Below are 18182 nucleotides of genomic sequence, written 5' to 3' on the forward strand. Positions count from 1 at the left end.
GCCCTGACCCAGGCGTTAAAAAGAGGCGCAAATGCAGGTTTTTTTGCCCCGCCCACTCCCGGGCGTGATTTTTGCCCGGGAGTATAAATACGACGCATTTGCGTTGCAGTCATTTTTTTAGACGGGAACGCCTACCTTGCATCTCATTAACGCAAGGAAGGCGTTCACGCAAAAAAATTACGCTCTTTCCTCATACTTTGGCGCTAGACGCGTCTAACGCCAAAGTATAAATATGGCGTTAGTTTTGCGCCGAATTTGCGTCAAAAAAACGACGCAAATTTGGCGCAAACGGAGTATAAATATGCCCCTTGGAGCCTTGATGGGTCGAAATCAAAGTTTAATGTGAAAACTGGTAGAACATATTGGTCCTATGACAGGATTAAGGTACTGTAAGGTTTCCTAAAGATCATCTCAGGCAACCTCGATAATTGGGCAGGAAATGTTTTGGAGAAGTTCTGAGAGTTTATGCAGCAGCTACCTATGATAACCCGCCAGAAGGCCCAGAGTAAGCACGCAGTAAAACCTTGCCCCCTACTCTTATTAAAAAGAGAAATCAATACCCTTACTTGCAAGCAATTCGGGGAATACACCTTAGAAAGGCAAATTCAGCTGGGTCTGTTAAAAAGAAGAGGGAGGAATTTAAGAGCACATCTTAAAAGAGATGCAATTGACAGTATTTGGATTAATGTAAGAGAAGCAGCTTTTAATGGCCAATCAAACGTTTCTGGTCATTGGTAGCAGATGGGTGTGGCTCGAGATCTAAATCTCTTCCAATGGCCATCAATGAAAAAGGCTGGTCCACTTTCATATCTGGTCTCCATGCATCCAACAGGATTACTGTGGAGCTTCCACAAGCTGATGACGACCTATGATATACTTACCCCTCTATGAAAAAAATTGAAGATATTAATAGAGGCATGCATAGTTCGTCAGCAATGGGTCCAGATGAAATCCCTGTATCAGTTATAAAACATGATATCCTTCCCTGGAGTAAAGTCCTGTGCCAAGACGTTCAGTGCTGCTATGAAACTAGAAATATCCCTCTGCCCTGGAAGGGCAGTATTATAGTTCCTCTATATATAAGAAAGGGGACCGCAACTGTCCCGGGAACTACCGCCAGATCGATCTGCTCGATGCGGTTGGCAAAATATTTGCTAAATGTTTGCTCGCTCAGATTAGTGACTGTAGGAAAGTACCATCTTTCTTGGCATGTTACGCCCACTTGTAACTGTATGTCAGTATGTTTTTGCCTGTCTCAATGGAATCCTGCTGGTCAGGACCCCAGTGCTCATAGTTTATGGCCTAATGTGTGTGTGTCTATAGTGCTTAACTGTGCCACTGAGGCTCTGCTAATCAGAACCTCAGTGCTTATGCTCTCTCTGCTTTTAAATTTTGTCACTATAGGCTAGTGACTTCAGTAACCAATTTCAATTGGCACACTGGACCCCCCGTATAAGACCCTAGTATATGGCACTAGGTACCCAGGGCATTGGGGTTCCAGGGGATCCTTATGGGCTGCAGCATTTATTTTCCCACCCATAAGGAGCTCAGACAATCCCTTTCACAGGACTGCCACTGCAGCCTGCGTGAAATAACGCACACGTTATTTCACAGCCATTTACACTGCACTTAAATAACTTAAAAGTCACCTATGTGTCTAACCTTCACTTGCTGAAGGCTAGGTGCAAAGTTACTAAGTGTGAGGGCACCCTTGCCCTAGCAAAAGTGCACCCACACAGTTCAGGGCCATTTCCCGGGACTTTGTGAGTGCGGGGACGCCATTACATGCGTGCACTACATATGGGTCAATATCTATATGTAGCTTCACAATGGTAACTCCGAATATGGCCATGTTAGGTGTCTAAGATCATGGAATTGTCCCCTCATTCCAAATCTGGTATTTGGGAGCCAATTCCATGCATCCTGAGGGCTCCACTATGGACCCCCAGTACTGCCAAACCAGCTCTCTGAGGCCTGCACTGCAGCTACAGCTGCTGTCACCTCACAGACAGGGTTCTGCCCTCCTGGGGTCTGAGCCGCTCAGTCCCAGGAAGGCAGAACAAAGCATTTCATTTGGGAGCAGGGTGTTACATCCTCTACCTTTTGGAAATAGGTGTTACAGGCTGGGGAGGGGTAGCCTCCCCTAGCCTCTGGAAATGCTTTGAAGAGCACAGATGGTGCCCTCCTTGCATAAGCCAGTCTACAGCAGTTCAGGGACCCCTTGTCCCCTGCTCTGGCACGAAACTGGACAAAGGAAAGTGGGGTGACCACTCCCCTGTTCATCACCACCCTAGGGTTGGTGGCCAGAGCGCCTCCAGTGTGTCTCAGACATCAGCCATCTTTCTTTGCAAGGTCTAGGGGCACTCTGGAGGACTCTGAGTGGCCAGTGTCAGCAGGTGACGTCAGAGACTCTTTGTGATACGTCCATACCAGATAAGGTAGCCAACACCCCACTCTGGGCTATTTAGGGTCTCTCCTGTGGGTTCTCTTCAGATTCTACTTGCAAGTTTCCAGCAGGAATCCTCTGCAACTACTACTTCATCCTCTGACCTCGGATCAACCGCAGACTGCTCCAGGAACCGCTGTAAGAGCAACAAAGTATCCACAAGGGATATTTTTCTTCTGAAACTTCAGCTCCAGCCAGCAGCTGCAACAGTTTCCACAGTGTGCATGCTCTGTGGACTCCCTGTCTTCACCCTGCACCAGAAGGACCGAAGAAATCTTCCGTGGGGTGACGGAGGCACCTTCTTGGACTCCTCTCACAGCGACGAGCATGCTCCTTGGAACACAGAGGGTGGACCCCACAGACACAGACTGTCCTGAGGGCCTGCTGTCGCAATTTGGATGAGGTAAGACCTTGCCTTCCCGCAAACCGACAGTACCCCTGTGCACTGCGTCTACTTTACCTCCTGAGGCGTCTGTGCACTATTTTTGAAATTCCTTCCTGCACATCCTGGCCCAGGTCCCCAGTACCCTATCCTGCGATGCTCAACTCAATGAGTTGATCTCTGGCGGCATGGGACCTTCCTTTGTAGTGCTACAGCAACCTCATTTTGCACCTCCTTTGTCCCCGTGTCCTGGGACACCCGTGGGTGCTCTCAGGGCTCTCTGAAGTGCTGGAAGTCCCCTCTTCCTCCTCACACAGAGTTGAGGCCTCCAGGTCCCTCCTGAGCCTAGTTGACGCAAAATGTGACTTTGCCAGAACCAAGGCTTGTTGGAATCCAGTGCCAAAACTCGTCTGCATCCAACTTCACGATGTGGGACATCCTTTGCATCATGTAGGAACCCACTGGCATCTTCCTAGAGTGCATTTCTGCAGTCTTGGTCCAACCAGGGACTCTTCTTTTGCACCCTCTTCTGGGTTGGCAGGGGCTCCTGTCCTTCCTGGAACTTCTTTCGACTTCTGGCCTTAGTCTCCTTCTTTTGCTGGTCTTCAGGTCCAGGAATCCACTGTTTGTTGTTTGAAGACTTGGTTGGTTCTTGCCATAATTCCAATCATGAGATGTAGTGTGTCCTAAGGAAACTTGCAGTACTTTACTCCTGCTTTTCTGGGCTCTGGGGTGGGGTAATTTACTTACTTTTACTGTATTCTTACTCTCCTAGCGATTCTGCATACACTACACTTGTCGAGGGGGGAATTCGTGATTCACACTCCACTTTCTTAGTATATGGTTTGTGTTGCCCCTAGACCTATTTTCTCCCATTGCATTCTATAGCGTTTCCTATTGTTTTCATTGTTCTATGACTATTTACTTGTCTAATAGTGGTGTCTAGTGTATATATTGTGTATAATACTTACCTCCAGAAGGAGTATTGTCTCTAAGATATTTTTGGTACTGTGTCACCCAAATAAATACCTTTATTTTTGATAACACTGAGTATTGTCTTTACTTGTGTATAAGTACAGTGTAACTATAAATGGTTTTGCATGAGCTTTGCATGTCTCCTAGTTCAGCCTAAGCTTCTCTGCAATAGCTACCTCTATCAGCCTAAGCTGCTAGAACACTACTACTTCACTAATAAGGGATAACTGGACCTGCTATAAGGTGTAAGTACCCAAGGTACCCACTACACCCTCTCCCTTTGGAAATAGGTGTTAAAGGCTGGGGAGGGGTAGCCTCTTGCAGCCTCTGGAGATGCTTTGAAAGGCACAGATGGTGCCCTCCGTGCATAAAACAGTCTACACCGGTTCAGGGAACCCTCAGTCGTTGTTCTGGTTGTGAAACTGGACAAAGGAGAGGGGAGTGACCACTCCCCTGTCCTTCACCACCCCAGGGATGGTGCCCAGAGCTCCTCCAGTGTGTCTCAGACCTCTGCCATCTTGAATCCAGAGGTGTGGGGTCACACTGGAGTCCTCTGAGTGGCCAGTGCCAGCAGGTGACGTCAGAGACACCTCCTGATAGGTGCTTACCTGACTAGGTGGCCAGTCCTCCTCTGAGGGCTATTTAGGGTCTCTCCAGTGGGCTTTTCCTCAGATAACGACTTGCAAGAATTCACCAGAGTTCCTCTGCATCTCCTGCTTCGACTTCTGCCAAGGATCGACCACTGACTGCTCCGGGACGCCTGCAAATCTGCAACAAAGTAGCAAGAAGACTACCAGTGACATTGTAGTGCCTAATCCTGCCAGCTTTCTCGAATGGTTCCTGGTGGTATATGCTTTGGGGGCTGCCTGCCTTCATCTTGCACTGGAAGCCATGAACAAATCTGCCGTGGGTTGACGGAATCTTCCCCCTGCTCCAGCAGGCACCAAACTTCAGCGTCACCGGTCCTCTGGGACCCCTCTCATCCTGACGAGCATGGCCCCTGGAACACAGGTGGGGGACCCAAGTGACCCAGACTGTCCAGTGGTCCAACTGTTCAAATTTGGAGGAGGTAAGTCCTTGCCTCCCCTCGCCAGACAGTAATAATGTGCACCCTGTGAACTGCAGCTGCTTGGGCTTCTGTGCGCTTTTGCAAGGAATCCTTCATGCACAGCCAAACCCAGGTCCCCAGCACTCTGCTCAACTCCCTGAGTTGACCTCAGGCTTCATGGGAATCTCTTTTGAAGTCTTGAGACGACCGCCGTGTTCAGTCTTCTTGAACCTGTGTTCAAGGACTTCTGCTGGGTGCTACCTTATTGTGCATAGGCCCTCTGTGTTGCTGAGGGCCCTCCATCTCCTCTCCCAAGTGGCGACATCCTGGTCCTTCCTGGGCCCAGGCAGCACCCTTTTTCCTCTACCGTGACTCTTGTAGCTAGCAAGGCTTGTTTGCGGTCTTTCTCCTAAGAAACAACTCTGCATCGTCCAGTACTCCGGGGGACATCTTCTGCACGAAGGAGCAGTTCCTACCACCTTTCGTTGTTGCAGAATCTTCAGCTTCTTCCATTCGGAGGCAGCCATTTTGCACCTTCATCCGGAGTTTAGTGGGCACCTGCCCCCCTGGACACTTTCAGGACTCTTGGGCTTGGTCCCCTTCCTTTGCAGGTCCTCAGGGTCAGGAATTCGTCTTCAGTGCTTTGCAGTCTGTTGTGGTCTTTGCAGAATCCTCTATCACGAGTTTAGTGTGTTTCTGGGAAAATAGTAGTACTTTAATACTACGTTCCAGGGTCTTGGAGTGGGGTATCTTGGACACCCTTAGTGTTTTCTTACACTCTCAGCGACCCTCTACACACTACACTAGTCTAGGGGTCCATTTGTGGTTCGCATACCACTTTCTTAGTATATGGTTTGTGTTGCCCCTAGGCCTATTGCATCCTGTTGTATTCTACAGTGTTTGCACTACTTTCTGACTGTTTTACTTACCTGATTTTGGTTTGTGTGTATATTTTGTGTATTTTACTTACCTCCTAAGGTAGTATATCCTCTGAGATGTTTTTGGCACATTGTCACTAAAATAAAGTACCTTTATTTTTAGTAACTCTGAGTATTGTGTTTCTTATGATGTAGTACCTATATGATATAACCGGTATAGTAGGAGCTTTGCATGTCTCCTAGTGCATCCTAAGCTGCTCTGCTATAGCTACCTCTATCAGCCTAAGCTGCTAGAACACTACTAATCTACTAATAAGGGATAACTGGACCTGGCACAAGGTGAAAGTATCATCAGGTGCCCACTATAAGCCAGGCCAGCCTCCTACATGGCCTCATAAATTTGCAGAGTTGGGCTCTGGGTTGCTCTGGCTCCCAGAAACTCAGGGAGGTGTGGAGCAGGTCCAGACACAGGCTCAACCGCAGACCTAGGCATGACTTCGATGGACTGGGTGAAGTCTAAGACCTCTTTGACTTCTTACTTTTCTTTTTTTTGTTGGATTTACCTGCACGCCCGGACGACTTTGACTGCCATAAAGATTGATGGCACTGTGACCGATCCCAAGACCTTCCTCTCAACCGGGATTGAGACAGTCATGCTGGCAAGGAGCTTGAAGGTACTTGGTACTGCAGTCAGTGCAGGTCTTTTCATTATAGTGGCACTCCAGGCACCAGAGGCAAACAAGATGCGGTTCGGTCACTGACATCTGACCGGTGACAGGTGCTGCAGGGCTTGAAGCTAGCCTTCATAGCTGACTCCCTGTCACACAAAAAATCTTCGCCAAAATGTAGAAAAAATGTCAGTCAAAAAATAATTGGGTGTAGCTCTCTCCGGATCCATCCTGACTGGCGCAGAAAGAAAAGATCTGACGTCAGCAAGCTGAGGTGGTGCCTATATAAGCACCACGCAAGTCACTTCTGGGGTGAGCGATGCCAATGACCCCACGCAGAACTGAACAACACCACCTACTGGCACACAGGGGTACTGGTAACTAAAAGTTTCCGGATCCAGCTCGATGCTTGGGGATAATTTTAAGGAAAAGAATCTGCAGCTAGGAGACTCTATTAGATAAATTAATTAGGTATTGTTCCATTTTTAAATCAGTAACTAAAAAAGGCTCAACTCTCTGCTGCTGAAAACCTGCTCTGGTCACTGGCACCTTCCTCTCTGGACAACTGGCCTCATCACTGTTCCAGTTCAAGCACTAGTTTGCTGCTCACATTAATTAGAAACAGTTATGTACAAGGAATCATATTTCAGGTGTCTGCCGTTCTCTTGCGGGACTCCCTCGCTCCCAATTTTCTGCACATTGATATCCATATCCCTTGGAGCGGTGCTACTGGTAATTCAATAAATACTGCTGAAGTACCAGAATCTTAATAAAGAATGTGGACAAAGACACAGAATCCCATGCTCACATACATTGAGCCATGCACTGTGAGCCTTTGTGGATATGTCTGAGCTGGACACTCAAGGTACATTGGTGGTCCCTCTCCTCTGTCACAAAGAAGATACAGTCATAAAACATCTTCCTCCAACAGACCAAAAGCTCCAAACCAACAAAATAACCTCAGAGATCCAACATCAGAGACCACAGAGCTTCAAGAATGAGACCAGTACCAGCAGAAGCCATAGGAGTTAACTAGTGGAAGCCAGAAAGAGGCACAATCAAGCATGAGCAAAGCAGGGGGAGAAACCTGTATAGCTGAAATGGTTTCCACTAATGTCCAGTAATGTTGGGACAGCAAGCTGACAACAGAGAGGTATTGAGAGGGTATGGGGAAGCACACAGACAACCGGAGGCTTGTGGGAGCGGCTGGGGGTGCAAACTGACAATCAAGGTGCTGGGGCACAAGGAGACCGAGCAGGGCAGGCAGGAGGGGCAGAGGCATCATAAAAAGACAACACATGGCAAGCAGAAGGGACAGGGACAGCACTCGGACAAAAGAGGGCAGTAAGAGGTCGGTTCAGCACAGAGACAATGGCAGCAAGATGAGAATTAAGTGTGGAGGTGGGAGAGGCTGCAGCAGCAGGATGACAACGGAAGGCAGGAGGTACTGGAGAAGCAAAGGACACAGATGATGGAGAGCATGCAGGAGGGTCTGGGGCAGCAAGCTGACAAAGGAAGGTAGACAGGAGGTGCAGGGGCATCAGGGTGGACATTTGGGGGGAGGTAGGAGGGGCAGCAGCAGCATAAGAACAAAAAGCGCAGGCAAGAGGGGTTGGTGAAGCAAGCTCACCACAGAGGGCAGGTGGAAGGGGAAGAACATGGACAACAGAGCACAGGGGCAGCAAGCTGACCACAGAGTGAAGGTGGGAGAGACAGAGGCCGCACATTGGACAATAGAGGGAAGGCAGGAAGGGTGGTATGCATTACACAAACAATGAGAAATGATTGAAGGGGCCGGTAAAGCAAGATAACCATGAAGGGCGTGAAAGACGGGTAATGGCAGCACAACAGACAGTGGAGGACAGGCAGGAGGGGAAGTACATGGAGAGGCAGGGGCAGCAAAATGGCGAAAGAAGGCAGGTAGGAGGGCATCAGCAGCACAACAGACAACAGCGGGCAGGTGAGGACAGAAGTAGCAAACAATGTCTAGGGCAGCAAGGTGACAATGGATGCCTTGGGCAACAAACTGGCAAAGGAGGGTGGAGAGGAGGGGCTGGGGAAGCAAGCTGCAGATGGAGGGCCGATAGAGTAGAAACACAACACCCGGCTGGCAGAAGGGGCTGGTGAGCAACACAGACAACGGATGGCTGGCAGTAGGGTTTGGGGAAAGAAACTGACAACGGAGGACAGGCAGGAGGGGCTGGGGAAGCACACAGATAACAGAGTGTCAATGGTAGGAACTGGGGAACCAAGCTGACAACAGAGGGCTACCAGGAGGAGCTTGAGAATAAAATGGATAATGGACGGCAGGTTCGAGGGGCTAGAGCAGCAAGCTGACAATGAATGGCCAGCAGGAGGTGCTGGGGAACACACAGGTAATGGAAGGCATGCAGGAGGTGGTGGACATCAAGCTGACAATGAAGAGGGGCAAGAGGGGTTGAGGCAGCAAACTGACAAAGGAGGGAAGGGGTATATGAATGGAGATTGAGAAAGGTGGGTGGGGCAGCACAAGGACACTGAAGCACAAATAGAAAGGGGAAGGGCAACAAGCTGACCAAGGAAGGCAGGTGGGAGGAGCAGTACAATAGAGAACAGATAGTGAGTGGGGGCAGGGGTAGTACACAGACAATGCAGGAAGGCAAGAGGGGCAGTACATTGATAACAGAGGGTAAGTGGGAGGGGCAGCAAGACGGTGAAGGAAGGCAGGCAGGAGGGGCAGCACAACTGAAAAGAGAGGGCAGGCAGAGGGCAGGAGCAGCCAACAGACAATGTCTGGGGCAGCAAGGTGACAAAGGATGGCTGGGGCAGCAAAGCTGACAATGGGGTGTGGACAGGATGGGCTGGGAAAGCAAGCTTCAAACGGAGGGCTGACAGAGTAGAACTATAGCAGACGGCTGGCAGAAGGGGCTTGGGAGCACAGGGACAACTGAGTGCTAGGGGCAGGGGCTGGGGAAGCAGGCAGACAACAGAGGGCCAGCAGGAGGGGCTGGGGAAGAACATGGAAAATGAATGGTGGGTAGGAGGGGCTGAAGCAGCAAGCTTGCAATGAACGGCCAGCAGGAGGGGAAAAGGCAGCACATGGACAACAGAGGGCAAGTGGGAAGGGCAAAGGCAGCAAGTCGACCACAGAGGGAAGGTGGAAGGAGCAGGGAAATCACAAAGGATAACGGAGTGCAGGCAGGAGGGGCAGGGGTAGTACACAGACAATGGAGGGAAAGCAGGAATGGCAGGGGCTGCAAGCTGACCACAGAGGGCAACCAAAAGGGGTAAAGGCAGCACAACAGAAAAAGAAAGGTCAGGCATGAGAGACAGTGGCACCACATGGACAACTTAGGGTATCGGGAGTGATACATTCGCTAGATAATTATAGAAACACAGAAGTCAGTTTTCTGGATCAACTGACACCAAGTCAAGTTTAGTCAAACTTAGTCAATGTGCAAAACCACATCAGAAAACCATTTGCACTGCAACCATTCCACAACTCACAGCTATATTTGAGCAAGCTAAGATGTCTCACCTCTAATCCATGAGACATTAAAAGTATAGTTAGCGGAATCCCAAACCCTCTTTCATTAAAGAATTACACACTAAGTGACATTAGATCACAAGGGATATGTTTTAAATACTTAATTAAAATTAGAATCCTAGTTCAGTGCACACGATATGAATTGTAACTATAATAAAGAGAAATAAAATGGTAGCAGCAACATTCACCAAACGCATTGTGAGAAATTGGGTTGTTGGTTGACTGGGGTTTGAGCCCTGGTCAAACAACAGCCATGATCCCTTGCAGGGTGAACCACAAAAATTCACTAAATTACCCTGTGCTTAACCCTGGTAGCTTGGCAAAACCAGCAGTCAGGCTTAACGTAGAGGCAATATGTAAAGTATTGATGCAGTACACATACAGTAATAAAGTAAAAACACAACACAATAAAAATCCCAAACCAATTTAGAAAAATAGATAGAATGTTATTAAATTAGTTGACACCAAAATGACAAAAATCCAATTAGTAGAACAAGAGTTATAATTTTTTATATTTTAAGGTTCAAAATAGTGCTTAAAAGCAAATAGCGCCAACTGAGAACATCTAGTCACGTGAGAGCGGGTCATAGCCGAAAGTTAAGGCCAACCGTGATGGAGTGCATTTTGGATACAACAAGTGAATTTGGCCTGGTGAGCGCTTACCTTCAGACTTGGAAAAATTCTTGAAGAAAAAGTTCTGAGAAGGTAAAGTTCAGTATGGCAAGGCTGTAGGAGGTGTCCGGGGAGGGAATAACCTTAGGTTGAAGCCGTGGTGAAGATTTCTACATTCGGACTTAGCCGCTGAAACGGAAGTCGAAAATCTCCACGAGACAAGGCACAGGGATATAGCTCAAGACAGTTCCATTAGGTTGGATACCCCTTTGGTGAAGGACTGCTGAAACAGATTTGCTGCACCAGAGAAAACCGTAGCGGGAGAAGCCACAAAATCGAAGTCAATCCAACCAGCGATGCACCTTGGGCGGATAGACAAGCTGGTTGTTCCAGGTCTCCTCCTGAATCTCAGAGCCAAATTTTGGCCCAGATTTAGGAAAAGTAGTGCTTCATTTTATGAATCGCCACTTTTCTTGTGTCATCCATGCCACCATGTGTGTGCAGTATTTAACATATGGAGAACCATGGCGCAGGTTAGGGACAGTAGTGTCATCATTTTTGGTGCTATTATTGTACTTTTCAGGATTAGTGCCAAATATGTTGGTGCTAATCCTGCAAAGTATATGAAGGCCCATTAAAAATAATGGTGTGCCTCCGCTTAATGCCTGGCCAGTCCAGGCGTTAAAAATACCACTAAAAATCATGCAGTGGAATGTCATAGATTCCACTGCACCATTTTTGCGGGTCCCCTGACAGGGGAATGACCCCCTTGCATAAATTATGCCTGGCAAAGGCATAATGTGGTGTAAGTGTTTACAAAGTGGCGCAATGCAACCAGTGCACCACTTTGTAAATATGGCGCTGCATTTTTGCCATGCTATTTTCACATTAGCATAAAAGAAATGATGCTAAGTTGGCCCTAGGCCCTTTTTAAATTTGGCCATTGTCTTCTATCTCCTCAGTTTTGGAAATTGGCCATTTGGCCATCTTTAGCACCACAACTAAGGGACCATGACTGGTGGGACCTCTTAAGGGTTCAGGACTCACTCAGGCTAAGTCGAGGGGCGGGTTCAAGATGGCAGGGGCTATGAACAGGAGGCTGTCGAATTAGCCCTTGGAGTCACTTCTGGGAGTCCTTGGTGCAGGTGCAGATGCAGGGCTTAACAGCAGAGCTGACCTCTGAGTGTTCAAGGCAGGCTTCAGGCAGTAAAGCAGTCCTTCCAGGTACAGCAGCAGTCTGGCAGAGTGCACAGCAGGTCACGGCAACAAGCAGTCCTTAGAGAGTCCTTCCACAGCTCCAGTGAATTGAAGGATAGGTCCGAAATCCTATTTTTGTACCCTGGTGTCCTTCTTCTGCAAGTTGGGAAAAGCTTCTGAAAAGGTTCCTTGAAGTGCATGGGGTTTTTATGACTCCCTGCCCTGGCTCCAAGTCAGCTGCAATGACAAGACAGGGTCATTAGGCCCTTTGTGTAAAGGCAGAGCACAGGCTATTCAGGCGTAAGTGGGGCTGTGCTCAGCTCAGCCTCCCTTTCCTGCCAGCAGATGGCTCATTGAGGCACACCTAATTAATCCCTGTTAGACTTGGCATCATTGGCATGGTCTCCCCTAACTTTTTGCCTCTACTTTCCAGGTTGTTTCTGTGTGCTGTACTCTGTTTTTGCTGTTTTTGTTACTCTGGGCACTTTACCACTGCTGACCAGTGCTAAAGTGCAACTGCTGAATTACTAATAAGTCCCTAGTAAAGTGCACTAGAAGTGCCCAGGGGCAGTAAATCAAATGCTACTAGTGGGGGTGCCACCCACACGAGTAGCCTTGTAAGCATGGCTCAGACCTGCCACTGCAGTGTCCGTGTGTGCAGTTTTAAGCTGCCAGTTCGACATGGCTAAACCTTCCCCTTTTTATACATGTAAGGCATCCCTAAGGTAGTGTAGGAAAGTACCATCTTGCCTGGCATGTTACCCCCATATTTCACTGTATATATGTTGTTTTAGTGTATGTGTCACTGGGACCCTGCCAGCCAGGGCCCCAGTGCTCATAAGTGTGCCCTGTATGTGTTCCCTGTGTGATGACTAACTGTCTCACTGAGGCTCTGCTAACTAGAACCTCAGTGGTTATGCTCTCTCTGCTTTCCAAATTGTCACTAACAGGCTAGTGACCAATTTTACCAATTCACATTGGCATACTGGAACACCCTTATAATTCCCTAGTATATGGTACTGAGGTATCCAGGGTATTGGGGTTCCAGGAGATCCCTATGGACTGCAGCATTTCTTTTGCCACCCATAGGGAGCTCTGACAATTCTTAAACAGGCCTGCCACTGCAGCCTGAGTGAAATAACGTCCACGTTATTTTACAGCCATTTACCACTGCACCTAAGTAACTTATAAGTCACCTATATGTCTAACCTTTACCTGGTAAAGGTTTGGTGCTAAGTTACTTAGTGTGTGGGCGCCCTGGCACTAGCCAAGGTGCCCCCACATCGTTCAGGGCAAATTCCCCGGACATTGTGAGTGCGGGGACACCATTACACGCGTGCACTGGACATAGGTCACTACCTATGTACAGCGTCACAATGGTAACTCCGAACATGGCCATGTAACATGTCTAAGATCATGGAATTGTCACCCCAATGCCATCCTGGCATTGGGGAGACAATTCCATGATCCCCCGAGTCTCTAGCACAGACCTGTGTACTGCCAAACTACCTTTCCCGGGGATTCACTGCAGCTGCTGCTGCTGCCAACCCCTCAGACAGGTTTCTGCCCTCCTGGGGTCCAGCCAGGCTTGGCCCAGGAAGGCAGAACAAAGGACTTCCTCAGAGAGAGGGTGTTACACCCTCTCCCTTTGGAAAAAGGTGTCAGGGCTGGGGAGGAGTAGCCTCCCCCAGCCTCTGGAAATGCTTTGATGGGCACAGATGGTGCCCATCTCTGCATAAGCCAGTCTACACCGGTTCAGGGATCCCCCAGCCCTGCTCTGGCGCGAAACTGGACAAAGGAAAGGGGAGTGACCACTCCCCTGACCTGCACCTCCCAGGGGAGGTGCCCAGAGCTCCTCCAGTGTGCTCCAGACCTCTGCCATCTTGGAAACAGAGGTGCTGCTGGCACACTGGACTGCTCTGAGTGGCCAGGGCAAGCAGGTGACGTCAGAGACTCCTCCTGATAGGCTCTTACCTGTGTTGCTAGCCTATCCTCCTTCCTAGGTAGCCAAACCTCCTTTTCTGGCTATTTAGGGTCTCTGTTTGGGGAATTATTTAGATAACGAATGCAAGAGCTCATCAGAGTTCCTCTGCATCTCTCTCTTCACCTTCTGCCAAAGGATAGACCGCTGACTGCTCAGGATGCCTGCAAAACCGCAACAAAGTAGCAAAGACGACTACTGCAACCTTGTATCGCTGATCCTGCCGCCTTCTCGACTGTTTCCTGGTGGTGCATGCTCTGGGGGTAGCCTGCCTCCTTTCTGCACCAGGAGCTCTGAAGAAATCTCCCGTGGGTCAACGGAATCTTCCCCCTGCAACCGCAGGCAACAAAAGACTGCATTACTGGTCCTCTTGGTCCCCTCTCAGCACGACGAGCGTGGTCCCTGGAACTCAGCAACTCTGTCCAAGTGACTCCCAGAGTCCAGTGACTCTTCAGTCCAAGTTTGGTGGAGGTAAGTCCTTGCCTCCCCACGCTAGACTGCATTGCTGGGTACTGCGTGATTTGCAGCTGCTCCGGCTCCTGTGCACTCTTCCAGGATTTCCTTCGTGCACAGCCAAGCCTGGGTCCCGACACTCTAACCTGCAGTGCACAACCTTCTGAGTTGTCCTCTGGCTTAGTGGGACTCCCTTTTGTGTCTTCGGGTGAGCTCTGGTTCACTCCTCTTCGTAGTGCCTGTTCTGGCACTTCTGTGGGTGCTGCCTGCTTCTGTGAGGGCTCCCTGACTTGCTGGGCGCTCCCTCTGTCTCCTCATCCAAGTGGCGACATCCTGGTCCCTCCTTGGCCACAGCAGCATCCAAAAACCCTAACTGCGACCCTTGCAGCTAGCAAGGCTTGTTTGTGGTCTTTCTGCGTGGGAACACCTCTGCAAGCTTCTTCACGACGTGGGACATCCAGCCTCCAAAGGGGAAGTTTCTAGCCCTCTTCGTTCTTACAGAATCCACAGCTTCTACCATCCGGTGGCAGCTTCTTTGCACCCTCAGCTGGCATTTCCTGGGCATCTGCCCAATCTCGACTTTGTCGCGACTCTTGGACTTGGTCCCTTTGTTCCACAGGTACTCTCGTCTGGAAATCCACTTTGGTTGCATTGCTGGTGTTGGTCTTCCTTGCAGAATTCCCCTATCACGACTTCTGTGCTCTCTGGGGAATATAGGTGCACTTTACACCTGCTTTTCAAGGTCTTGGGGTAGGCTATTTTTCTAACCCTCACTGTTTTCTTACAGTCCCAGCGACCCTCTACAAGCTCACATAGGTTTGGGGTCCATTCGTGGTTCGCATTCCACTTTTGGAGTATTTGGTTTGTGTTGCCCCTATACCTATGTGCTCCTATTGCAATCTATTGTAACTTTACACTGCTTGCATTACTTCCTTTTGCTATTACTGCATATTTTTTGTATTGTGTACATATATCTTGTGCATATTTGGCATCCTCATACTGAGGGTACTCACTGAGATACTTTTGGCATATTGTCATAAAAATAAAGTACCTTTATTTTTAGTATATCTGTGTATTGTGTTTTCTTATGATATTGTGCATATGGCACCAGTGGTATAGTAGGAGCTTTGCATGTCTCCTAGTTCAGCCTAAGCTGCTCTGCTATAGCGACCTTCTATCAGCCTAAGCTGCTAGAAACACCTCTTCTACACTAATAAGGGATAACTGGACCTGGTACAGAGTGTAAGTACCCCCTGGTACCCACTACAAGCCAGGCCTGCCTCCTACAGGTAGGCCCTAGGTAGCCCCCATGGGCAGGGTGCAGTGTATGCTAAAGGTGGGACATGTACTGATGTGTTTTGCATGTCTTAACAGTGAAATGCTGCCAAATTCAGTTTTCATTGTACACAGCCAATCTCTCTCATAGGTTAACACGGGGCTGCCTTTAAATATTATTAAAATGCAGATTCCCTTTGAAAGCAGATAGACATATGGACTTTGGGGTCTCTGAACTCACAATTTAAAATATATATATTTTAGTAAAATTTGTTTTTAGATTGTTAGTTTGAAAATGCCGCTTTTAGAAAGCAGGCTTTTTCTTGCTTAAACCATTCTGTGACTCTGCCTGTTTGTGGATTCCCTGTCCTGGTCAGTTTGACAGTTGGGCTGTTTGTGCATATCCTCTAGTCAGTGACACAAATGGTGCTGGGGTGTAGCCTGCAGATCCTGACAAGTCACGTGTGCTAGAGTGGAGGGAGGAGTGGCCACTCACACCTGAGTGGGCTGTGCCTGCCCTCACACAATGCAGTCTTCAACCCCCTGGTGTCTGTCTGGGGCCTGGCCGGGCATGGCATGATCTTGTAAACAGCAGAGACTTTTTTTTTAAGTTGAGCAACTTCAAAGGCAGAAAGGGGTATAAGTATTGGATACAAAACCCCAGACTTTAGATCACTTCTGGAATCAAGAGGAACCTCTGCCAAGGAGAAGAGCTGAAGAGAAGTGCTGCCCCTGGATGTGACTGTGCTTTGTTATGCTATCCTGCGGTTGCTGCTTCTGCCTGTGAAAGGGGACAGAGACTGGACTCTGTTGTGCATTCCTGCTTGAGAGGTATCTCCAAGGACTTCGAGTACAGCTTGCCTCCTGTTTTGAAGCCTCAGGGACAGCAAAGGCTTCACCATCGAGTTTTGAGTCTGCATGATGTGGACTCTAGCTTGCCAGAGTGTGCCATTCCAGTTCCTGGGACCCTGGAAATAAATTTCTGGTAAAATCCTGTGAAACAACGCCGGACGACGCCGTGCGACTTCGCTAAGGACGCCGCTGCATGGAACCGGCGCCGCCGCCTGCACCTGAAGCCGTGGACCTCGCAGAAGCGCGACAACCCCAACAACTCCACAGTCATCGCATCGCCGCAGCCGCTGATACCGCACAACTTCACTGAGATCGGAGTGTTGTAGCACTGTCGTTTGTGATACCCGACTCCATTGCGGCACCTCTGACCCCGTGACATGAGAGCGACTCTGTGTACTGGCCATTTTTCTGCTTGTTTTACAAAGGTGCTGTAGCTGGGGGTCACACAACGGCGCCAGTGGCCTCGCATTGTAGGAGACAACTCCGTTGCGAGGCTACTTAATATCAATTTGCAGCATTTGTGCTTCTAGGCACTATTTTTGTGTTTTTAAGTGCTCAAATTATATTTTAATGGTATATTGTGGATATTTTATTGTAATTGGTATTGCTCATTTAGCTAAAATATTTACTATTTTTCTAAACCTCTGTTGTGTCCTTTTGTAGTGGTTTACTTATTACTGTGTGTGTTGGTACAGATACTTAACACATTGTCTCTGTGTTAAGCTTGCCTGCTCGTGCCAACCTACCAATGGGAAGGGCGGGGGTTAACTGAGTGTGATTCTCCTTTACCCTGACTGGAGTCAGGGTCCTTACTTGGATAGGGGACAACCTGACTGTCAACCAAGGACCCCATTTCTAATAATCCCTCTATTGTGTGACTGTCTGGGAGGAGTTAACAAAGTCTGTCAGGTACACTCAGTCATGTGACCCAAGACAGACTGCATGCACAGAGGGCTAGGGCAGGAAAATGTCAACATTCTTAAAGTGGCATTTTCAAACTTGTAATGAAAAATCTGACTTTACCATTAAAGAGGATGTTTATCAATTTCAAAGTATTTTATTGAATTTTACAAAGAATAAAAGGGCAAAAAAGAAAAAAGAGGATATCATAGTACTGCAATGTTACACACATGTATTAGAATGCAGGCAAAGTTACTCATTCTTGCTCAAAGATGCATAAACCTCATAAAAGGAAAGTATGGAAACACATAGCATAAGGTGAATCAGCTCTGGTGTGTACATTAGAAACATAAGGAGAATAAAGCAACAGGTATGGCAGTCCTATCATTGAAAATATTGACAAATTTGTTTTGGGAAGTAAGACATCTGACTACAGACAATGGAGAATGTGGAGATAAGAGCTGCATCCATCATGGGCTATGGAATTAATGGCAGTTTACTAGTGGCAAACAAGTTGTCTAGTATCTTCCATACAGATCTAGATTGTGATCTCCATTGTGAATTTTGGAGAGATAAGTTGTTGGCATCCCTTAGGTGAGTAATCCAGTTTAACCAAGATTTGATGGAGGTGGCAGCAGTGTTTTTCCAGTTATTGAGGATGGACTTACAGCCTGCAGTTAAGAGAATGCCCAACAGGAGACTTTTAGTTTGTATCTTGAATTGTGGTTCAAGGAAGCCTTGAATTAGTGAAAGAAAAGCACGTTTCAGTTTGAACCCACACCGTGTTCGTAGACAATCAAATATGCAGTCCTAAAAGTGGGAAACAGAACTCCAATAGAAAAGTAGATGTGGGAGATCATCTGTGGTTATATTGCAATTCCATCATGTAGAATCGGTTCTAATAGACATCTCATGAAGGCGGGGCGGGTTCAGAATGCTCTATGCAGGAGCCAATATTTTGTTTGGGATTTAGAGGGAGTTATTTTGTG

Source organism: Pleurodeles waltl, chromosome 11, assembly GCF_031143425.1.
Source record: "Pleurodeles waltl isolate 20211129_DDA chromosome 11, aPleWal1.hap1.20221129, whole genome shotgun sequence".
NCBI classification, from domain to species: domain Eukaryota; kingdom Metazoa; phylum Chordata; class Amphibia; order Caudata; family Salamandridae; genus Pleurodeles; species Pleurodeles waltl.